We start from the raw sequence: 25,554 nt of genomic DNA, 5'->3' as shown, positions 1-25,554 counted from the left end.
GTGGTGTGGAAGAAACAGCCAGCCTTGGCTGACAGCTTGGGCGACATTACAAGGCACATGAGGCAGGAAGAAGCACTGCCAAGATTTCGTTTCTGTTTTTGCTGGTCTCTACCGTGGTTTCCAATGAAAAGAACAGTTTTAAGAAGGTAAAGTTGGCAGGGCCACACTGTGTCAATGGGCTACTTTCAGCTTTGAAGAGCACAGCTTTTTCCTTTTCTTGGGGTACAGTCCTCTGGAAGGCTGGAATTCATTTCTGGCATAATACTTCACCAGAATCAATTGTACATGTTTAAAATTGTACTTTTAATGTTATTTTAAGTAGCTATTTTATAATTCCAATAAACTACTCTCAAGCATGATGTAAGGCTGATTAATGACACTTCTCTGGTACACCAAGAGCTCTCAGTTCTGCCTTGTGCCTCAGTACTCACCTGAGGCATCCCTTTAATCATTGTTATGCCACAGTCTGTCTTATCATATTGCTTAATTACCTTTTCAGTTACTCATTCGTCTACTCTATTAATCCTCACAGAACAAATTCATCAAACACTGAAGCGAAGAAATGGTGTTCCTGATCTTGCCAGAACCTAGCCCTAGAAGCAGCTTATCCCTAAAAGATGGAAGGATCCCAAGACTCCTGATAATCAAGAAAAACAACCCTACATAAGGGAATCTTGTCTCTCTATCTTCTTTGCAGACCCAAACCTTACCCACCTTTTAAGGCTCAGCTAAATCCTTGCAACCTCCATGAATTCCTCCTTAGTTAAGTCTCTTCTTGCCAATATTACAATCTACATTACTCAACTTTGTTATTTTGCTTCATTCTTTGTGGTTTTGTTTATGAATATTAATTCAGCTGAACTGTGAATTTCCTTAGGATAGGCTTCATGTTTAATACTCTTTAATAATAATGAAGAATAAGAATTATACGTAATAATAGTAACATCTATTGACTTTATTATGTACCACGTACTGGGGTCAGTGGTTTACATAGGTTAGCTCAATTAATTATATTTGATGGAAGTGCTTTTATTGTCATCTTCACTGCACAGAGGTGAAAGTGCCCATGTTCACACAGCCAGTAAAACAGGTATATAAAGCCTGGAAACCTGAGTCCAAATCCAAGTGCTAGACCACTAAGTAGCACTACCTTTTCTCATAACCTTCGCAGTGCCTGGCAGTGTACTCAGGCACACTCTTAATTTGCTTAATTGTTTAATTAATTGTTTAGCTTGGATGAAAATCCCTATTCTTCACAATGGAAAGAAGAAGAAAAATGTGGGTCCAGATTAGAATAAGGACAAGAGAGAGGAAAAATCTAAACCTGAAAGAAAAAATAAATGATTGGTAGGTATTTGGAATGGGAGAAAAGTACTCGAAAGATCAGGTGTACAGAATTTTATGTTCTATGGAAGATATTTCCATATAAAATTTAAATAAAATTTTTAAATTTAATAGGGGCACAGTGAAGCCATAACATAGTTTCATGATATCACACTTTGTTCTAGGAGACAAAATAGTGACTGGACCAATACACTACTATTGTATATGTTTCTCGTCACTTTTTCACTGACTCATACCCAGCATTTCCTAACCCTTTTTCCTCATACAGTCAATAGGAACCATACTCACAATCTCTCCTAATGCGGCACTAAGGGCAAAAATGCAGGTGTCTGTTCTCTCCTAGCAAAAACTGTGCAGTAAGATGTACCAAAATAGAAATGGACTTTTTAGTCATGACAAATTATTTTCCAATATGAGAATCATCAGAAATAACCCTTTGCATTTCAGAATATTTAAAAGACAGATATATCATTAAATCACAGAAGATAACTGGATACCGTGTATTTTAAGTTACTGAACTCATTAGGCAAATTGTCTTACCAGTAAGCAAAGCAAATTACATCTGTTTAACTTCATATCTTTGGTTTAGAAGGTTGTTGATATAGGTTAAAATGGAAAACTCGGTGGGTATCAGAAACAGTTGAGGCCAGCATCAGTCACATATGCCCTATTGTGAAGGTTGAAAGAGTGGATTTTGTCAGAATTATTGGAAGAGAATAGAAGACTTTAGCTGCTGGGAGTGAGGTGAGGTTAGGGATATCACCCAAGATGAGAAATGACCCACCATGCTGAATCCAAAAACACCAACAATTAGCTTTGCCTGTTTCATATTATTACATAAACCTGGAAACTGACATTGTTGGGAAAAATGAAGTTAGCATATTCAAATTCTACTTAAGATTCCAATACTCATATAAAATCATAGAATTTTGAAAATTAGAGATAGTGAAGCCAAAGAGCACACTCTAAGTGAATACTAGAGGAACATTTTACCATCGCCTTCCTCAATTCAACATATTTTCATCTATTTGGTGTATATAATGGTTGCTTGCACATGCTCACAGCAAAAGAACTAACTTCACATATCAGAGTGTTTTGGTTTTATATTACCTCTTCTGTTTATGTTGGGTTTTTTTTTTTTAGCTGAATATTGTCTTCAGAACTGAATTAGATTTCAAGAGAGAGCAGATTTTCTTAGGATCCCTCATACCAGCTTCAAGAGTGTTGGTCAACATAAGAGGCCCTAGGTAAATAGCGCTTTTCCTTGCTATCTTAGGAAAGGAGTTTTTAATCCCTCCAGTGATAAGAATGAGGAGAAAAAAATCAAGTGGGAAAATTCAGTTCCGCAAATAATTGCTATATCCCTAACAAGGGCAAAGCATTGTGCTGCAGCACCATCCTACAGGGGTACATAAAATATCAGATTTCCATACATCATCACAAAGGTCTTCAGAAAACCCTGGTGAGATAAATAATTAGCAAATGCCATGAGGATCCACAATAAGTAGCATAATTCTAATAGAAAACTTGTCCTGAATATTGGAGAACTCATGGAAAACTGAGGCCTCCTACCTCCCAGATTTATATTTTATCCACTTCAGAAATCCTTCTCCAGTCCTAATTCTTATCCCAAAATCTGTCCCAAACGTCACTTATTCCCAGTGACTCCCAACACTGGCAGAATTAGAGAACTCCTAGAAACACTTCTAAACATTAGCCTCTTGTACATAAAGACTAATTCAGAAGACGGATTCTTAGTGCTGGGAGACTTTGCTGATAACATGTCTACTTGTTTAAATTACTATTCAATGCTCCCATTTTCCATAATCTTTTCTTGAAACTTCTATAATTATCGTAGCTACAAAACAGCCTTGGATTAGCTAACTTGTGCCATCTAAAGGCTATAGTGAGAACCTCTTTGATGAGGAAAAATAAAATAAATAATAAATGATAAATAAATTAATTAAAAATATTCATATCAGGCTCTCCGCAAAACGAATTCAACAAAACTGTTCTGTGTGAGGCTAAAATGTAAAACAGATAATAAGGGCTTGGGCAGATATTATTGATATTATTTCAAATTAGAATAAAGGAGAAAATCAAGAAACCTCCAAGCTCTAGCCTTCGTTCTGTTGCCTATAAGCTGTGGGACATTAGGCACATTACTTAATCTCTCTGGACCTCACACTTCTCATCTATAAAATAAAAGCATTGAACATGATTTCAAAAGATATTTGACAATATAATTTTTTAATTTTATGAAATGAAATATTTACATGAAATTCAAGAAAATGGGTAGGTTTAAAGGAGAATTCGTGAATTAAGACAGAAGTGGAGTAAGCCAGAGGCTTTCACAGTCCTCCCCCACTTTTCAACTATTTCCTCCTTTTCTGGGTATCCAGTGGCATATGTTTTCCAGGCTCCCTCACAGTTAGGTTTTGACCAAGTAACTGAGTTCTAGTCAAAGGAATGCCAGTATAATGATAAGTTCCTCTTCCATGTCTAGCCCATAAAAGTGCCACATGTGTGACACCCTCCATGCTCTTCCCCCTTCCGCCAGCTTGATGTCGACATGGGCAAACAACTTCAGAGGAAATGGGCATCGGTGTAACACTTGGAAGAGACCCGCCTTATTTACCAGAAACACCCCTTTGGGATTTTATACAAACAAGGGACAAACTTATTTCATGATTTAGCCATTACATATCATCATGTTTTAGCCATTGCATATCATTGTTATATCAGGCAGCGATACTCTAACTGGTACAACAATAACTTTTCATTCAAATTGACCAAGGACAGATTTGTGTTCCTTCTTTCTGGAATCCCTTAAAAAATACCAAATCGAAAACCATGTGAGACATATGACTTTCTAATTTTGTGCTATAAACTTAAGAATTGCAATGTTTGGCTATTACCTCAAGAAAACAAAAAGTAAAGAAAGCGCCATGAACCATGATAAATAGGATGACATAATCAGAGCTAAAAGGAAGGCAGAGGGCTTCCCTGGTGGCGCAGTGGTTGAGAGTCCGCCTGCCAATGCAGGGGACACGGGTTCATGCCCTGGTCTGGGAAGATCCCACATTCCGAGGAGCGGCTGGGCCCGTGAGCCATGGCTGCTGAGCCTGCGCGTCCGGAGCCTGTGCTCCGCAACGGGAGAGGCCACAGCAGTGAGAGGCCCGCGTACCGCAAAAAAAAAAAAAAAGGAAGGCAGAGACAGCTTCCAAAGGTAACCCTGAAGTGGCTCTATGCCTAATACAATGCCTTCTTGCACAAAACTGATGCTCAATTTCTTGAATGAAACAATGAGTGAATGAATGAATGGACCAGAAATCTAATCACTTCTAAAGTGGAGTATGAAAAAAAAAAAAGATTTATTGCCCATACCATAGAATGTCTAGGTTTAATTCATTCATGTTATCAGCAATGTCTTCAGTACAGGAGAAAAATTCTAACATAATGTGTACTCTACTGACTTGTCGGTTCAACAAAAAATGGGAAATCTGGAATTCATTCAAAATCAGTCTAGGCTTCTACCATGAGCCTGGTTCTGTGTCCTGCCCCCAAGAGGTGCATGTCCTCTGCCTCCAGCATAGTCCCTCACTCGGGATCTAAAGATTTTCCATAACCTCAGTAGGCTCCCAGCCTCCTCTGGCTTTTTCACTATTGTCACCCTCATTCATAGAGTGGGACTAGCACAGTGATTAAGAGCATAGTCTGTAGAGAAAGAATGCCTGGGTGAGAACCTGCCTCTGAAATTTTTAGTCTTAGGAGTTTGGGAAAGTTACTTAAGCTCTCCTCCTTTCTAAACAGGAGTACTAACAGTACCCACTCCTCCAGCTGTTGAGGACACACTGAGAAACTCCAAGTTTACAACACTGCTTGACACACACTAAGTTAATTCTCAATAAATTTTAGATATTATCATTTCTCTTCCTTAAGGATATAAGGTCTTAAGATGGCAGGCATCAGTGGAAAAAACATCAGTCAGCATGTCAGAATTCCTAGACTGCCATTTCAGGTCTGTTGCTAAATAGATATCTTAATGTGAGCACATCACTTAACGTCTCTGAGTCTCAATTTTCTTATCTTTCAAATGAGAGGGTGGCCAGATGATTTGTATTTTCCCTTCCCACTCTATGTCTTATGTCTTATTCAGGTCTCTGTAATCTAATGCTCAATACTTTGTTCAGCACATGAAGTACAGACAGACAATTCCATAACCTCCCTCTGACACCTACTCCAATTATTTTAAGAGTAAAATAATTATGTATTTTATTATATAAGAGTTCACTCCTAGCATCCTTGCCATATGGTAAAGCGTGTAATAGGAAAGGCAGGTGGAGCCAAACAGGACTCAGATGCCCTATCAAACACCCTGAGGGCAGATGTTATGGCCAAGAGTGTGGGATCCATAGGAACATCTGTAGAGAGCATCAGTAACTCACAGAAGCTGCCACATTTATCTCCTAGCAAAGCACCTCAGGGATAAATTGCAGAATTCTAAGCACAGAAGTCACTCAAAAATATCTGTTGCTTTGTTTGTTTATGAAGAACACTTATTTCCTGATCCTAGAAGACTGAATTTGAAGAGACAAAAAAAAGTATATTTCTTACTTCAGGTAAGGAATTATATATTTTTATTCCCTAGGGTCCACAAAATAGTAGATTCTCAATATATGTATGTTCGATGAATGAATCAGTCTGGATCTTCCAGTTCTGCGTTAATGAATGCAGATTGTTAGAAACTTGTAAATTAATTTTTATAATTTCTCCTAATGAAGCATAGGGTATATTATAATAATGGTCCCCAAGGACTCACTTCTCCCTCTGCCTATGCCTCTTTTGCAATGTTACATTGTTGCTTCTCCAATAAAGAGGTGGGGGCTCTTTCTTCACCATTTGAATCTAGGCTGGCCTGGTGACTTGCTTTGACCTTTAGAATGTAAACAGAAGTGATACTGTGAAAGTTCCAGAGCGTAGATCTAAAGATTGATTGTAGCTTCCGCCTGTGCCCTCTTCGGGCTCAGCCATCATGGAAAAAAGCAGGAGTCCAAATACTGATGAGAGACCATGTGGAGAGAGAGGTCCTAGTTTTCCAACCATTCCTGCCAAGGTCCCAGACATGAGGGTGAGACCTTCAAGACTCTGCAGCTCTAGCAGACCCACCAGATGAACGCAGTTCCATAAAGCAGTGTAGGCAAGACCAGCAGAAGAACTGTCCAGCCAAGCCACAGAATCATGAGAAACAGAAATCATCACTGTTTTAAAACACTGAGTTTTGGGATGGTTTGTTACACAGCAACAGATCATTGATGCAAAACTATTTCTGGGCCAGAATCAGCATAGTCACACCATAAGGAGTTTCATGAAAATAAGATTATATCAGCAGTTCTGTCAGAGAGGGAAAAAGGAAAAATATTTAAATACTATATATGATAAAGGATAAAATCCCAGATATTTTCAGTATACAAATTATGCAGGAAATGCAATGCAGGGATCAATTACCACATTAAATCTATTCATTGGTTTGAGGTCCTGCAGAAACAGTTTCTAAAGAGTAGATGCTTTTTCTGAACTAATTATTCCTTAGTTATCATTCATTACATTAGTTATCTATTTCTGCATATCAAATCACCCAAGAGCTTAGTGGTTAAAAGAACAACAGTCATTTATTATTCTCACAGTTCTGTGGATTGTGTATATAGGAGAAGCTTGGCTGAACGGTTGTGACTCAGAATCTCTCATGAGGTTGCAGTTGAGGTGTCAGCTGGGGCTGCAGCCATCTAAAGTCTTGGCTGGGGCTGGAGAATCCAGTTCCAAGGTGTCTCACTCACATGGCTGGCAAGTGTGTTCCTCTCCACTTAGGATTCTTCTTGTAGCTCCTTGTGTGTCCTCATGCCATGGCGCCTGGTTTCTCTCAGAACCAAAGATCCAAAAGACCAAAGCAGAAGCTAAAATGTCTCTTACGGCCTGGCCTCAGAAGTCACATACCAGCACTGTTGCCCATATTCTATATGTACACACAGAGCAGCTCTGAGTTAATATAGGAAAAGACTACACAAGGGCAAAGATTATTGCGGGTCCTCTTGGAGACTGGCTTCCACAACCTTATTGCCAAAAAAATTGAGAGCTTATACTAAAAATACATATGCAACAGGATTATTAAAAATAATGTAAGAAAGTGAAACCAGAAACCATAAAGAGGCAAAAAGAAAGCTAATTCCATCTGGGCCTTCGGGTAAGATATTTATTACAAGTCCACAGCCCCTTAACAGAAACCCTTGAGGCTAGATACATTTCAGAATTCAGAATATTTTGAATTTTAGAAAGGTAAGGAGGTACATACACCAGATATTACACAATACACTCCAGTATTGTGTGAGGAACAACTTAAAATCAACTGCATTATTATTTAAGCAAAAAATGTATGAATTTTCAAACTAAGTGGGATAAAGACTCTAAATAGTCACATACATCCTTTTAGGTAAGATTTTGACAACAAAATTTTTTAAAGTATAGGTCTTTAGAGCTTTGGGGATTTCAGAATTGCAGGTAAAACATCGTGAACTATAGAAGTTGCAAGTTCACAGCATCAGAACCTGTGGCTATAGATTCCCCTAGATTGTGTGTGCATCCACTTCCATTTCTAGGCCTTGCCTCCCCATCAACTCCCCAGTACTGCTGATCAAATTTGTCCCACAAACTCAGATACTGAGAGCTGCCCCACTCATATTTGAGGTCTCCTAATGACCTATTTTTCTGCCTTGTATTTTGGTTCAGGGGCTAGGTTTTCATATTTGCTCAGCTATACGCAGTGCCTGTTTTCAGGTTTACAGCTGCCATTTTACCACTGACAGCTCACAGTAACTATTGCATAGCCTAAGAAGTAGGATAGTTACCACACTTGAACCATAGATTTAGCTGTTTCCTGACAATCAAAGTTAAAAATCAAAGAAATTGAGAGCAACTGTTATTTTCCTTATGTCAAATTTAGATAGGAATTTAGTCAAATGACTATTTAAAAGGACATACCTCTAACCTGAGAGTGGAGGCGTCCAAAACTAGACACAACACCTCCAAGAAGTCACAAAGTAAGAGTTTTAGTTTGTCTAAAATAAAAATACTAAATTTCTAAACAGGGTTAAAAGACAAGTGACAGACTGGCTAGAAACTTTGCCACATATAAAACAGAGAAGGAATTAATGAGAGCTCCTAAAATTAAAAACAAAAGGACACAAAAGCACATTAATAGGAAATTCACCGAAAATATATTTAAATGCCTAACAAATATATTTTAAAAATTCCTGACATCACTAGGAATGAGGAAAATACAATTTTTAAAAGTGAGACACTATTTTTTACCCATCGGATGGGCAAAAATTTTTAAGTTTTATAATACCAAGTTTTTACAAGGTATAGAGAATAGCACTCTCATATACTATTAGCAGAAGTGTAAATGGTACAACCTTTGCAGAGGGTAATTTGGCAATATCTGTCCCAATGTTAAATGCAAATACATTTTAAGGACTGATTTCACTTCTAGAATTCTATTGATATATATGAACAGAGATATGAGTAGTAGGAGTTTTAACTGCAGCACTGTTTGAAATAGTGAAAAATGCAAACAACCTGTCTCTTGATAGGGGATTGTTTAAAAAAACAAAACTATGCACAGGAATTTGCTATCTATGGGCCCCTGGACTTCAGCCTGTTTTTGTACTGCCTGCAAGCTAAGAATAATTTTTACAATTTTAGAGAATTAAGGAGAACCCTATAGCTAAATCCAGGTTCACATTATCAATTATTTATTATTAATTTTACTTCTCTTACCTCACCTAGTAATAAACTTGAGCAGGTACTATAGATTTATTTGCCAAACGATTGGTTGCATAGTTTTCTCTAAGGGAAATACTGTGTTTGAGGAACAGATAATATATGGAAACAACACGTGGTGGAAAAACACAATGAAAAGAAAAGGTAAGAGGGCAAACCACGGAAACTGAAAAACTAGCATGAGTGATGAAATCATATAGTGATGAAATCCATAAAGCAGGATTAGGACATGCATATAAGGAAAAAATTAAAACCAGAAGAAAAGGGAAAGCAAGAAGTAGACATAAGAAAAGGAAAAAAAAGGGCTTCCCTGGTGGCGCAGTGGTTGAGAGTCCGCCTGCCGACGCAGGGGACACGGGTTTGTGCCCCGGTCCGGGAGGATCCCACATGCCGCAGAGCGGCTGGGCCCGTGAGCATGGCCGCTGAGCCTGCGCGTCTGGAGCCTGTGCTTCGCAGCGGGAGAGGCCACAGCAGTGAGAGGCCCGCGTACCGCGATGAAGAGTGGCCCCCGCTCGCCGCAACTGGAGAAAGCCCTCGCACAGAAGCGAAGACCCAACACAGTCCAAAATAAATAAATTAATTAAAAAAAAAAGAAAAGGAAAAAAAAATGATAAAGAAAGGAGAAAAGAGAAAAGGGCATTAGAAAACAGTGCTAGAGGAAGTGAGGATGAGTACTCAACAGGGCGAGAACACACTTGTGACTGTCTCAAAGAGCCCCTGCATACTAGCATAAAGTGATCCTGGAAAATGTTTGCCTCTGCGATGTTTCACATTTGCATTATTTGGTCCTGTATTAATTGAACAGGATAAACTATTTTTAACTGTGTTAGGCACTAGGCAGTGTAAGTCACAGCTTTTAAACTATCAATGTATAATTATGTCTCAGAATTTTCCCCCCGATAAGTATGTAAGAAAATAGATGAAGTCAATATAAAGGTACTATGATGGGAAAATACAATATGGTTAACATGTCCTGTTAGGGGTAAATGTGCATGAAGGGACACAAACACCTAAGATCCCCTTTAGAGAAATATAAGTAATTTCAAATAGAGGAGAGCACAGTCTAAGTGTCAAGCAAGCTTAACATCTTGGCTTTATGCATGATAGAATCAAAACTAGACTCATACTTGAGAAATTCTTTACAGTATAATTCTCTCAGTCATATTGTTATCTAAAGCTACCTTAGCCACAGAAATTCTAAACAGATAAACTCAGAGACTGCAGCCTGCAATGTGAACAGATAAGAACATACTACAATTGCTTATGATGTCTTCCCAATGCAAATTGTGAAGCCAGTATTTCTTTCCTTATTTAACTTCTCAAACACTGTAGTAAGCAGAATTTTGGCATCCATGATCTTTGTCCCCTGGTATTACTCCTGTGGTTATGTTACATTGCATGGTAAAAGAATATTGCAAATGTAATTAGGATTACTAATCATCTGACCTTAAAATAAAGAGATTATTCTGGATTATCTGGATTATTCTGGAGAACCCAGTGTAATCACATGAGTCCTTAAAAGCAGAAGAGGAAGTCACAGAGATTCAAAGCATAAGAAGACTGGATATGATGCTACTGGCTTGAAGGCAGAGGGGCCACATGGAAGGCCATGAAAAGGAACTGGACTCTGCCAACAACCTGAGTAAGCTTGTTTTAAAATGTAGGTTTTATTATTATTTAGGTAAGGTAAGGCCAACAGATCAGGAGACCATGGCCATTGAAAAGATAGTTTGTTACTCACAGTTGCCGAGAGGAGGGGCATGCCACACCACACAGGCCCACACAGGAAAGCACCAAGGTCACTCAGGAGGCAGAGAGACTAGGGAACATGTGGGTCTTTATTGTGGTTTAGATGGGAAGGAAAGGACGAGGCAGGGTAAGCAGGCTTGGTCTTGGCTAGTTTGAATAATTTCAGCAGGTTCTAGGGCATAGGGGCTGTCCCTAGTTGCCTAGTACCCGTCCCTGGGTTGATTAGAGTAAGAGAATACTGGCTCTGAGTGTGACAGCCCAAAAATAGGAGGAAGTGAGGGTAAGGGCTCTGGATTGGTTAGTTTGCCTATGAAAGGCACCCTTGTAGGTAAGTCATTTACTGTCTTTAGGAACTGGCTAGCCCTGGGAGGGGCAGTCTCTCCAGGGCCAGCAAAGTCCAAAGTGTCAAAGCATCAGAAATATAGAAAATAAGAAGGCATATTAATTATTAATTATGCATTAACGCAGCATGCATATTAATTCTTCCCAATAGCTTCCAGAAAGGAATGCAGTTCTACCAGCACCTTGATTTAGCTTTGTGAGACTCTGAGCAGAGAATTCAACTATGCCATGCCACACTTTTGTTCTACAGCTCTGTGAGATAACAAATGGATACTGTTTTAAGCTGCTACATTTGTGGCAATTTGTTACAGCAGCAATAGAAAATTAATACATATGCCAAATCCTCCTTGGTGGCATGTTTCTAATTAATTCTCTGGGCATGTTATATTCTGCAGAACCTTCCACCACTTTCACAATTACAGTACACAAAAAGGCTAATTAGAGAAGCTTTCTTCAATGACTATATTTGGCAGGTTTCCATCAAGCTAAATATAATGTGAATTTTTTAATGCTTTCTACCAATAGAGCATAGAGGAAAATTAAATCAAGATGTGCTTAGGAAATTAGTTTGAGTTTGTAGAACTCAGATTCTTAAAACTGTAAAGCATTTGGCTGTGTAAGATAGAATAAGTACTAATAACTGCAGCACACATTTATCCATCCCTATTAGGCAAATAGCTACCTGTATTAACATATATACTTGGCTGCAACTTCAGATCAAGATGTTGTAAACTCATGCTTTGAGCCACTCTCCACCCCAAAGAAGATCATAGCAATGAAAGATAAAATGTAAAAAAGTGAAAATCTTTAAACTGTAGCCAAGCTTACAAAGAGACCAACATCTCTGTGGATCAGTAGCCAAACATTCATTCATTTGTTCATTCATTCATTCATTTAACAAGCTTTTATTCAGTACCTACTATGTGATAGGCATTGTTTTAGACACAGGATTCTGCACTGAACAAAAGTCTCTGCCCTTATGGACCTTACATTCCAAAAGAAAAAAATTCTACAGAAATACAAAGCAATAAACCTGGTGAATGTAGCAGGCAAAGGCAGCCAGGAGCTTATTTCCTTAGGAGGTAATGAAGACTAAAAGTGCCCTATCTGAGGCAGAACACCAGAGCCAGTCTCACTGCTTGAAATAACAGACTGGGGTGGAAAGGAGGCTGGAAAGAGCTATGACTGCTACAGGGGATATAACTTATATAAAACTATGTACCCATCTACATGAGACAAGTGGACAGCTTCACAGTCAGGACTTGGGCTGAGCTACCACTGGCTAAGTGATTGGATCTGTGCTGCTGCCTAATCACCAGTGATAAGTGCCCTGAGCTATCCCTAAAAGACCTGATTCTGGACAGGGGACAACAGGGGCTATGTACAGACAACTGCAACAAAACAGAGAAAGAGTGCGCAAACAAAGACAAAGGGAAAAAATACTTGCCCTCAAGATGAGTCTACAAATTAAAATTTTATACCACATGAGGAAAACTAAGAAGCAACAAAATGAAAACAAAAAAGGAATCTTGACATGACTTCAGGATGCTCAAAGAGATAAAGAAAGGAATAACATTTCTATGGGAAAAAACCATGAAATTATGAAATAAAACAAGCAGAAATGAAATGAAAATAGGCATTTTGAAAAAAAAAGTTAGAAATCCTAGAAATGAAAACTAGAGTTTAATTTTTTTAACTTTAATAAATGAGATAATGGTGAGGGAATTAATAAAATGGAAGAGTACTGAGGAACTTACCTAAAACCTATTACAGTGAGATAAAGTGGCAAAAACATAATTATGAAAAAACAGTTTAAAAACATGGAGGATCAATTGGAAGTCTCCAACATACACCTAATGAGAAAGCCACAAGAAGAGCATTGAGGAAAAGCATAAAATTTTCCAAAATAGAAGAAATACAGGAGTCTTCAGATATGAAGTGCGCAGCAAGTGCTACATAGGATAAGTAGATATACCTGGTCTGGAACTGGTCCATTGCAATAAAGGTGCTAAAGCAAAAAATCCATTAGAATGTACTATTCATTAAAAAAAAAAAAATCTTTGGAAGTCTAAACATAAGAATTCATAAACTGACTGAAATGCTACTTAACAGCTCTGAAACTCAGTGGAGTTGGGATTTCTAGTTAAAATTGTTGTAAGAATTGTATCTAACAATATTAAATTACAATGTCTTCCTGAACTGCCTTCTGTGTTTCTGTGGAGCAATTGAGTTGAAATTATCTAAAAAGTCAAAATGGAGGGAAATGTAAAGTCAGGGATAGGGAAAATGAAATACTAAACTGCTTGTATTATCTGGAAGAAGGATAAAGTTTTTATTAAGTAAAGTAAATTATGCATGTTGTAATACGTAGGTTAAATACTAAATGAATAAAATTACACTATACAACTACCAAGCTAATAAAGAGAAAAAATTATTTTAAAAAATATACTCAGTCAATCTGAAAAAAAAAAACAAGCAAGGAGAGAACAAAATATAGAGCAGGTTTGTCAAATAGAAAAAAAATAAATAAATAAAATGATAGAATTAAACAAAACATATCCGTAGTTACATATGATATAAATAGACTAAATATTCTAGTTTAAGAAACAATGATTTTCAAACTGGATTTTAAAGGGACATTGAAAAGTTGAAAGTAAAAAGATGGAAAATCATATACTATGCAAATAACAACCAAAATAAAATGGGGGTATATATATATATATATATTAGTATCACACAAAGTAAACTTCAAGGGAAAATTATAAATAAAGAGGTTTCATAATGACAAAAATTTCGATTCACCAGAAAGACATAATTTTAGAATTGTATGCACCTGATAACATGACTTGAAAATACGTAAAGCAAAAACTGAACTACAAGGTTAAATAAATCCACAATTATGCAGAGAGATTTAACATACTTCTCTCAGTAAGTGATAAAACAATCAAAAAAAGCACAAAATATTTGAACACAATCTAATTGAATTAGATCTAGTTAGAACACTGAATCTAACAACTGTGAAATGCACACTCTTATCAAATACACAGAAACATTTACAAAAAAATTGACCAGGGCTTCCCTGGTGGCACAGTGGTTGAGAGTCCGCCTGCCGATGCAGGGGACACGGGTTCGTGCCCCGGTCCGGGAAGATCCCACATGCTGCGGAGCGGCTGGGCCCGTGAGCCATGGCCGCTGAGGCTGCGCGTCCAGAGCCTGTGCTCCGGAACTGGAGAGGCCACAACCATGAGAGGCCCGCGTACCGCAAAAAAAAAAAAAAAAAAAAAAAACTGACCATACACTGGGTCATAAAGCAAGTCTCAACAAATTTCAAAGGTTTGAAATCATACAGATGTTTTCTTACCACTGTACAATGTGAAAAGATAACTGCAAAAATTTTGTCTGAGAAATTATGAAATGAGTCAAATGGGTCAAAAAATAAATAATGGAGAAATCAGGAAATTATTTGAACTGAATAATAATGTAAAAATCTGAATATTGGAATTTTAAGATGCAGCTAAAACAGTACTTAGAAGGAAACATATAACCTAAACTGTATATATTAAAAAGAATAAAGACTGAAAATTAATAAGCTAAGCATTTATCTCAAGAGATTAGAAAAAGAGAAGCAAAATAAAATAGAAGGAAAGAAATAACAAAGATAGAGGGCAAATAATGGAGAAGAGACAAGAAAGCTAAAAGTCCCTTCTGTGAAAGGACTAACAAAATTGACAAACCTCTGGTAAATAATCAGGGGAAAAAAGAGAGAAGGAGTGAATAATAAATATCAGAAATAAAAAAGAACAACTACTACTGATGCTGCACACATAAACAGATAATAATGGCCTATTATTGACAACTTTTGCCAACAAATTTGAACATTTAGATGAGATAGAAAAAAATCCTATAAAAAATACAGTATATCAAAGTAGCATTAAAAGAAACAGAAAACTCTAAAGCCCTTTAACCATTAAAGAAAGTAAATCAGTAATTTAAAAACCTGCCCCAAAAGACAACTCCAGGCCCAAATAACTACTTTTAAGTTCTACCAAATATATAAAGAGTAAATAATTCTCATTTTACACAACCTCTTTCAGAGAATAGAAAAATAGCAAATACTATCCAACTCATTTAATGTGGCTAGCATAATTTTTTCTTTTTTCAGTACACGGGCCTCTCACCACTGTGGCCTCTCCCGTTACGGAGCAGAGGCTCCAGACGCGCAGGCTCAGCAGCCATGGCCCACGGGTCCAGCTGCTCTGCGGCATGTGGGATCCTCCCGGACCGGGGCACGAACCCATGAACCCGTGTCCCCTGCATTGGCAGGCGGACCCCCAACCACTGCGCCACCAGGGAAGCCCCACTAGCATAATTTTGATACCAAAGCCTGACAATGACAATATATGAAAAGAATATTACAGACCAAGCTCACTTATGTAAGCACAGATGCAAAACTCCTAAACAGAATATTAGCAAACCTAACCTAGCAACATATAAAAATATTAATAGATTATGATCAAGTTGTGTTTATACCAGAAATTCATGGCTGTTTTAATATTCAGTAATTTAGTAATGTAATTCACACTAACAAATTAAAGGAGAAAAATCATGTGATCATCTCAATAAATGCAGATAAAAGCACTTAATAAAATTTAACATCCATGTATGGTTTAATCAAATAAAACTCTTAGCAAATTTGGAACAGAAAGAAATTTCTTTAATCTGATAAAAATATTTACAAAAACATACAGCAAATATCATACTGAATTTAAATACTGAAAGTTTTCCACTGGAGATCAAGAACAAGACAAGAAATTCTGCTATCACTATTTCTAGTCAACATCATCCTGGAGGGCCCACCAACAGGAAAATAAAAAGAAATCAAACGTAAGAAATTAAAGTAGAAGAAAAAACAAAAATATCATTATTTAGAGATGATAATGATTTTATACAAAATCCAAAAGAATTTACAAATAAACTGTTAGAATTTAGAACATAAAGTTTAGCAAAGTCATTGGATATTAAATCAATGTACAAAAATCTATTTTATTTCTCTATACCAGCAACAAATAGTTAGAAGTTTTAATTTTACAAAAGATGTCATATTATAATAGCATCAAAAATTACCAATTACTTCAGAATAAATCTAACAAAAGATTTCTTAGACCTTTAAGAGACATTAAAGATAACCTAAGTAATGGAGAAGAATACTGTATCCACGGATTGGAACACTCAATATTAAAAATATGTAACTTCTTCCCGAATTTATTTATAGATTCATGCAATCTTATCAAAATCACAAGTGTGTATGGAACTTGACAAACTACTTCTAAAATTTATATAGACGTGCAAAAGGCCAAAAGCAGTCAAGGCACTTATATGATTTCTCTAGGGCTGCTGTAACAAACCACCACAAACTGGACGGCTTAAAACAACAAGTTTATTGTCTCATAGTTCTGGAGGCTAAAATTCCAAAATCCAGATGTTACCAGGTTGATGCTTCCTTTGAAACCTGTACAGAGAATTCTTCCTTGCCTCTTCCTAGCTTCTGTGGTTTCCTGATAATAGTTAGCTTTCCTTGACTTGTAGCTGACATAACTCTACTCTCTGCCTCCGTCACATAGGATTCTCCCTGTCTCTGTCTTTACATAGTCATCATCTTAAAAGGACACCAGTCATATTGGAGTAGGGGCTAACCCTACTCCAATACAACCTCAACTTAACTAACTACCACTGGAATGACCCTGTTTCCAAATAAGATCACATTCTGAGGTATTGGAGACTTCAACATATCTTTTTGTGGAGGGACACAATTCAGCTTTTAACATCACTCTTTTTTTTTCCCCCAATATTCTTTTTTATTTTTTAACATCTTTATTGGAGTATAATTGCTTTACAATGGTGTGTTAGTTTCTGCTGTATAACAAAGTGAATCAGCTATACATAAAAATATATCTCCATATACCCTCCCTCTTGCATCTCCCTCCCACCCTCCCTATCCCATCTCTCCAGGTGGTCACAAAGAGCTGATATCCCTGTGCTTTGTGGCTGCTTCCCGTTAGCAATCTATTTTACATTTGGTAGTGTATATATGTCCATGCCACTCTCTCATTTCGTCCCAACTTACCCTTCCTCCCTCTGTGTCCTCAAGTCCATTCTCTACATCTGCGTCTTTATTCCTGTCCTGCCCCTAGGTTCTTCAGAACAATTTTTTTTTTTTTTTAGATTCCATATATACGTGTTAGCATACAGTATTTGTTTCCTCTTTCTGACTTACTTCACTCTGTGTGACAGACTCTAGGTCCATCCACCCCACTACAAATAACTCAATTTCATTTCTTTTTATGGCTGAGTAATATCCCATTGTATATATGTGCCACATCTTCTTTATCCATTCATCTGTCAATGGACACTTAGGTTGCTTCCATGTCCTGGCTATTGTAAATAGTGCTGCGATGAACATTGTGGTACATGACTCTTTTTGAATTATGGTTTTCTTAGGGTATATGCCCAGTAGTGGGATTGCTGGGTCGTATGGTAGTTCTATTTTTAGTTTTTAAAGGAAACTCCATACTGTTTCTCATAGTGGCTGTATCAATTTACATTCCTACCAACAGTGCAACACCCTCTCCAGCATTTATTTTTTTTGCACACCCTCTCCAGCATTTATTGTTTGTAGATTTTTTGATGATGGCCATTCTGACCGGTGTGAGTTGATACCTCATTGTAGTTTTGATTTGCATTTCTCTAATGATTAGTGATGTTCAGCATCCTTTCATGTGTTTGTTGGCAATCTGTATATCTTCTTTGGAGAAATGTCAATTTAGGTCTTCTGACCATTTTTGCATTGGGTTGTTTTTTGATATTGAGCTGCATGAGCTGCTTGTATATTTTGGAGATTAACCCTTTGTCAGTTGTTTTGTTGGCAAATATTTTCTCCCATTCTGAGGGTTGTCTTCTCATCTTATTTATGGTTTCCTTTGCTGTGCAAACGCTTTTAAGTTTCATTAGGTCCCATTTGTTTATTTTTATTTCCTTTTCTCTAGGAGGTGGGTCAAAAAGGATCTTGCTGTAATTTATGACATAGAGTGTTCTGCCTATGTTTTCCTCTAGGAGTTTTATAGTGTCTGGCCTTACATTTAGGTTTTTAATCCATTTTGAGTTTATTTCTGTGTATGGTGTTAGGGAGTGTTCTAATTTCATTCTTTTACATATAGCTGTCCAGTTTTCGCATCCTCACTTATTGAAGAGGCTGTCTTTTCTCCACTGTATATTCTTGCCTCCTTTATCAAAGATAACGTGACCGTATGTGCGTGGGTTTATCTCTGGGCTTTCTATCCTGTTCCATTGATCTATATTTCTGTTTTTGTGCCAGTACCATACTGTCTTGATTACTGTAGCTTTGCAGTATAGTCTGAAGTTAGGGAGCCTGATTCCTCCAGCTCCATTTTTCTTTCTCAAGATTGCTTTGGCTATTCGGGGTCTTTTGTGTTTCCATACAAATTGTGAAATTTTTTGTTCTAGTTCAGTGAAAAATGACAACGGTAGTTTGATAGGGGTTGCACTGAATCTGTAGATTGCTTTGGGTATTATAGTCATTTTCACAATATTGATTCTTCCAATCCAAGAACATGGTCTATCTCTCCACCTGTTTGTATCACCTTTAATTTCTTTCATCAGTGTCTTATAGCTTTCTGCATACAGGTCTTTTGTCTCCCTAGGTAGGTTTATTCCTAGGTATTTTATTCTTTTTGTTGCAGTGGTAAATGGGAGTGTTTCCTTAATTTCTCTTTCAGATTTTTCATCATTAGTATATAGGAATGCAAGAGATTTCTGTGCATTAATTTTGTATCCTGCTACTTTATCAAATTCATTGATTAGCTCTAGTAGTTTTCTGATAACATCTTTAGGATTCTCTATGTTTAGTACCATGTCATCTGCAAACAGTGATAGCTTTACTTCTTTTCTGATTTGGATTCCTTTCATTTCTTTTTCTTCTCTGATTGCTGTGGCTAGAACTTCCAAAACTATGTTGAATAATAGTAGTGAGTTGGACAACCTTGTTTTGTCATAACATCACTCTTGAAGAGAAAGAACAAAAAGGAAAATTTGTTCTTCTAGGCATCAAGACACATTACAATGTTAGAGTAATCAAGACCGTGTGGTGTTAGCACAGGGGCAGAAAAATAGATGAATAGGAGAGCTCAGAGACAGCACAGAAACTGATTTATGACAGAGATGGCCCTGCAGAACAGTGAGAACAGAATGGATTTTCCAAAAGAAGGTAGGACAGTGAAAAAAATGATATCGGACTCCTCTTTCATAGCAGACACAAAAATCAAACACAGAGAATTTTAGAAAATACAGGATGATTTCTTCTTGACCTTGGACTAGGTAAGTATTTCCTACATAAACACAAAGAGTACTCATAATAGAGAAAATAACTAATAAACTAAATTTAAATTAAGAAGGCAATATAGAAAGAGTGGAAAGTCAACCTCAGAGTAGGAAAAGATATTTGCAGTACACCTAATTAAATATGTAAATAAAGAACAAGTATCCAGAATATAAAGAAACTTCTGCAAATAAATAACAAGGAAAAAGTACCCAGAGATAAAAATGGTGAAAAGATTTGAATAATCACTTCACAAAAGAGATAATCCCAATGACCAATACCATACTTTAAAATATTCAGTGTCACTACTTCTCAGGGAAATGCTTTTTAAAACCATGATGAAATACAACCATTCATTCATCAGATGAGAAAAAAATGTAAAAGTCTGACAATATTAACAGTTAGGCAAAATATGGAGCATCAGAAACTTTCATAGTATGAATGGTATATACTGGTAGAAATTCTTTGAAAACCTGTTGCATTGTCTAGTCAAGTTGAAGACATGCATACCCTATGACTCTGCAATTCTCCCAAATCTTTACCCTAGAGATACACATTTATATGTACCACAGTACATGAACAAGAATGTTCCTGGAGGCATTGTTTAAAAATACCAAAAAGTGTAAACAATTCAAATGTCCACCAGCAATAAAACAAATAAATAAATTGTGGTCTTAATCAGCAGTGAGAATGAACAATCCATAGCTGCAAACAGCAATTTGAATAATTCTTAAAATAATGTCAAGACAAAAAAGGCAAGTCACACACAAAATACATAAAATAATGATTTCATCTATATAAAGGTTAAGAACAGAGAAACATCATGTTGTTCAGGGTGGTATATCCAAGTGGTAAGATTATAAAGAAAGTAAGGAAATACTTCTATAAAAGTCAGGATAGTGATTATCTCTGGAGGAAGGAAAGGAGTTTGGGATTGAGAGGAGGATAATTAGGAAGACATACACAAAAGGCTTTCTGTGTATCAGTAATGTTCTATTTTTTGACCTGGGTGATGGTTACAGGGGTGTCCACTTTACAAATATTTGTTAAACTACACATATATCTTAAAAGTCCACATGGTCTGGAGGAGAGTAAATAAGTCAATTACATAGTCAAGGCCCTTAGAATGTAACAGTTAAGTGAGGAGACTGTGGTTTCCTAAAAGAGATCCTTCTAGGAGCCATAAATGGATACAACACTGAAGATTTTTTGAACAGGGAATTAACAATGTCAGAGCTTGACTTCTGAAAGTTTAAGCTGGCAGCAACATGGAAAACAGTTGAAGCCAAGAAAATTATAGGGGGACATGAAGGCTCAAAATTGGATCTGTTGGAACTAAATGGAAATGGTAGTATGGAGGTAAACTATGCACAACTTAGCAACTGGTAAACAAAGCAAAGAATAAGGCAGAGAGAAAAGTCAAATATGGCTCCAAGGTCTCAATTCTGGGGCAATTTTTATGGATGGTTCTATTAATGCAAAAAGGGAGTATGTGAGGTACGGCAGATTTGAGCATCTAGGTGACAAGTTCCATTTTGTACATAATAATATTGAGGTACCAGAAAATATCCCACTGCTGATATTTAGCTGACCATTGGAATTGGACCTGTTAGATATTCTATAAATAAATATGTATTATGGGCTGAATGTTTGTGTCTCCCTAAAATTCATATGTTAAGCCCTAACTCCCAATGTAGTATTTGGAAGTAGGGCCTTTGGATGATAATTAGGTTTAGATGAGGCCATGAGGGTAGGGCCTCCTGATGGGATTAGTGTCATCATAAGAAGAGGAAGAGAGACCACAGCTTTCTCTCTCCATTATGTGAGGACACAGCCAGAAGGCAGCTGTCTACAAGCCAGGACGAGATCCCCTACAGGGAAACCAAACTGGTCGGCACCTTGATCTTGGACTTCCTAGTCTCCAGAACTGTGAGTAATAAATTCCTGGTGTTTAAGCCACCTAGTCTACTGTATTTTGTTATTACAGCCTGAGGTGACTAATATGATATGGGAGGAAATGAGGGAGGGAGAGTCATGTAATTGAGAAGGTAGAGATGTAGATGTAGATTTGGAGGTCAACCACATACAGCTAACAGTGGATCCCAAGACATGGGATAAGTCTAAAAATGGATAAAAATGAAGAAAGAGTTGCTAAGATCAGATCCTTGAGGAACAACTTTGTAACAACAAAGTTACAGAACAAGAATGATGAGACAGAAAAGGAACTGGCAGAGAGGTGGAAAAACCAGGAGAATATAATGTAAAGAAGCAAAATGAGGAAAGAGTTTCAGGATTTGTCCAACAGTGGGTTAGAGGGTTGACAGAAAGTGACTGTGCTCAGTGATCGACCAATTTTTAGCCACCTTAAAGAGAGTGACTTCAGCACATTGTTGAAGGCCCAAGTCAGGCTACAAACAATTATGGAATTTATGGATCACCCTAAAGCAGAGGAAGCAAACATGATGCTTTCAAAACTTTTGGTAGTGAAAAGGTGAACTAAAGGAAAGTAACAGGAGAGTCATATAGTCAAAAGAAAAGGCCTTTTTCAGACAAAGAAGACTACTACAGTGAAGAAATATTAAAGATGCAGAATGGTGGTCAGAGTAGATAAATGAAGGAACTATGTTCTGAGAGCCGTAAGAGCACAAGTGCAGGAGCCAGTCTTTGAAAGGAGGTCCTCACACCCTGTCTGAGCCAGAAGAATCTTCATTATTAAAATGTACAGCTTGAAAAGAAAACTCAGAGATAAAAGCATTAATAAAAGAAAAGAAAACCCTTGTGCACTGAGGTGGGAATGTAAACTGGTGCAGTCACTATGGAAAACAGTACAGAGGTTCCTCAAAAAATTAAAAATAGAACTACTATATGATCCAGCAATTCCACTCTTGGGTATTTATCCAAAGAAAACAAAAACACTAACTCAAAAAGATATATGCACCGCCATGTACATAGCAGCATTATTTATAATATCGAAGATACGGAAATAACCTAAGTGTCCACTGACAGATGAATGGATAAAGAAAATGTGATATATATATATGTAACGAATAATATATATAAATATTATCCACCCATAAAAAAGAATGAAATCTTGCCATTTGTGACAACATGAAAATATGTATATACCTTGAGGGCATTATGATAAATGAAATAAATCAGAGAGAGAAAGACAAAAACACATGATCTCACTTATACTTGGAACAAGCTCATAGATAAAAGAACTGATTGGTGGTTACCAGAGGGGGTGAGGTGCAAAATGGGTGAAGGGAGTCAAAAGGTACAAACTTCCACTTATAAAATTAATAAGTCATGGGGAGGATATAATGTGCAGCATGGTGACCATAGTTAATAATATTGTATTGCATAATTGAAAGCGCTAAGAGAATAGATCTTTCAAAACAGAAGAAAAAAAAGTATTTTTACTTCTAAAAAAGTATTTTTAATTCTAATGCCTTGTAATGGAGTCTAGTCATTAAAATAATTTACTCCAAAGAATACAGCAGGGAAAAAGAAGCAAGGTTACCAAGATAACAGTAAATCTGTTTATGATGGGCAAAAGCAGCCATTTCCTCACGTGGCTACCATATGGGCAAGGATCGCCACCTATCTGTAGATGGCAGAAGTCAGGGGTAAATTTGTTTTCATCAGGAACTCCCCAGAAAGGACTCAAAAAGGCTTCATTATTCAAGGGCTCATGTTAGACAAAGTGTTCCTGTATTTTGTTTTGTTTTTACTGTGGTTCATGATGTGCTATTCGTGTTGTTCTCAGATTTACAGTCATCTGCAGTCAGTGAGTGTGCCTGTGATAAAGTGTGAACTTTTAGGAAAATGCAAAATGCTTGAAATGGACAGTGTAGGAAACATCAGGAGTCGGTTGGATGTGATGTGTGCATAGGAATGGAATCCTAGCATGAACAGTAAAATAAGCAGTTCCCATACTTTCACATACATGGTATCTTTGACTATCTTTATTTTGGTCTTTTCCAGACTCTCTTCTCTTGGAAAGAAAAAAAAAAAAAGGCAGACGATATGCCTTTTTTAACTTCTTAAAATAAATTAGAAATACTATAGGGATAAATTTAGAATAAAAAGTTATCCAATAGTAGAGAATTTTATATTAAACTGGCATTTTAAAAAATATTTCCAATAGCTTCCTAATTTATAAATTTAATCAAGATCTCATTTAGAGTGAGATAAATTAATCTGAGGAACTATTAAAATGAATGTACTTATTTAATCATAAAAGTTATTAAAATATTGAAAATTCCTAAACCTCTTGCTAATATCAAATCACGTTATTAAGCTGTTCTAGAAATGAAAAGAAGTTTAAGTATAGCTTGAAGACAAGAATAAAAGGGTAGAGAAACACTTCATTAGTCTTCTACCACATTTTAATCATTCCAAATAATAGTAAGATGTTAATACAGTAAAATAGCCAAATATAACTAATCAATTTACATAAAAATAAGAAAGCTATGGAAAACATCTTTCTATAAAACTGTGGTACTAGTTTTAAAATGATCAGTTTCTGGTTTTAATTAACTTCTAATTTGCAGAATAGCAATCTGAATATATACTCTAGGAAAAATCATAATTAGACAAGGCCCATTTTCTTAAAGTTATCCATTTTAGAGTTGAATGTGAAGAGTTGTCAAAAATAATCTTGAGGCAGTTGTTGCCAATTATACTTATTTTGACAATTGAAAATGAGTAAACAAACCAAAAAATAGTTTAATATTTTGATCAATGTAACTCCTTAATGCTAAACAAAATAATTATGCTTATATTGGTATACAATTTAAGAAGCACATTTTAATGTTTAAACAGGATGTGTAAAACACATTTTAATGTTTAAATTCTGCAGAAGTTAATTATTATGCAGATTCAGGTATATGGTATACAAGGTACGTTTTCATAAACACAAAAATTCCAAAGAAGGCATGCCTCGTCTGTAAGTCAGAAAGTTGAATCCACTCAACACAAGCTTCATTCATAAAAGGTTTCCACCATACTTAGTATTTGAGGGATGTGATGTACAGTGTCAATACCAATAATAGTTTAAATGTGACTAGGATCTTCTAAATACTTTCCATTCTGCCAAAGGTAGATTTCTACCTTTTTTCTTTTTTTTTTTTTTCGGTACGCGGGCCTCTCACTGTTGTGGCCTCTCCCGTCGCGGAGCACAGGCTCCGGACGCGCAGGCTCTGCGGCCATGGCTCACGGGCCCAGCCGCTCCGCGGCATGTGGGATCTTCTCGGACCGGGGCACGAACCCGTGTCCCCTGCATCGGCAGGCAGACTCCCAACCACTGCACCACCAGGGAAGCCCTCTACCTTTATTCTTAAAAACAATCAAATAACAACAACAACAACAACAAAAACACTTTATAGGAATTTCAACTATTTGGAAGGAATTTTTTTGTATATGGAAACAAAAGTATAAATAATACAGATGAGGCAGAAAGAAGAAAAAGAGGAAACATGAACAAGAGTTATCAAGCATATGAAAGTCTTAGAATCATATAGCAAAAACAATACAGGAATCTGGGTTTTTCCCATCCACACTGCTGTGAAATGCTGGGGACACAATTTAATCTTTGCATTTTGGGGTTAAAACATCCTTCCCTCATTGCAAATCTGCGTTTTTCTTTGCAGCTTTCATAAAGACGTTTCGGCGGCAGTTATAGGGATTTTTCTCAATGGAAAACAAGTGAAAATTCAAAGGCAGTTTTGACTTTATGCATAAGATCCTATAGGACACTAGAGCCTGCCTGTTCCTAGACACCTGTTCAATTAGCCTGACACCATCTGAAATTTCCATTAATTTGTTATATTAGCAGAGTGTCTTTGGGTATAAGGAATTAATTCTGAAAGATTCCTATTGTTAAAGTA

Source organism: Grampus griseus (genome assembly GCF_964374135.1).
Source record: "Grampus griseus genome assembly, chromosome: 15".
Classification (NCBI taxonomy): Eukaryota; Metazoa; Chordata; class Mammalia; order Artiodactyla; family Delphinidae; genus Grampus; species Grampus griseus.
Note: the sequence above shows the minus strand (reverse complement) of the source record.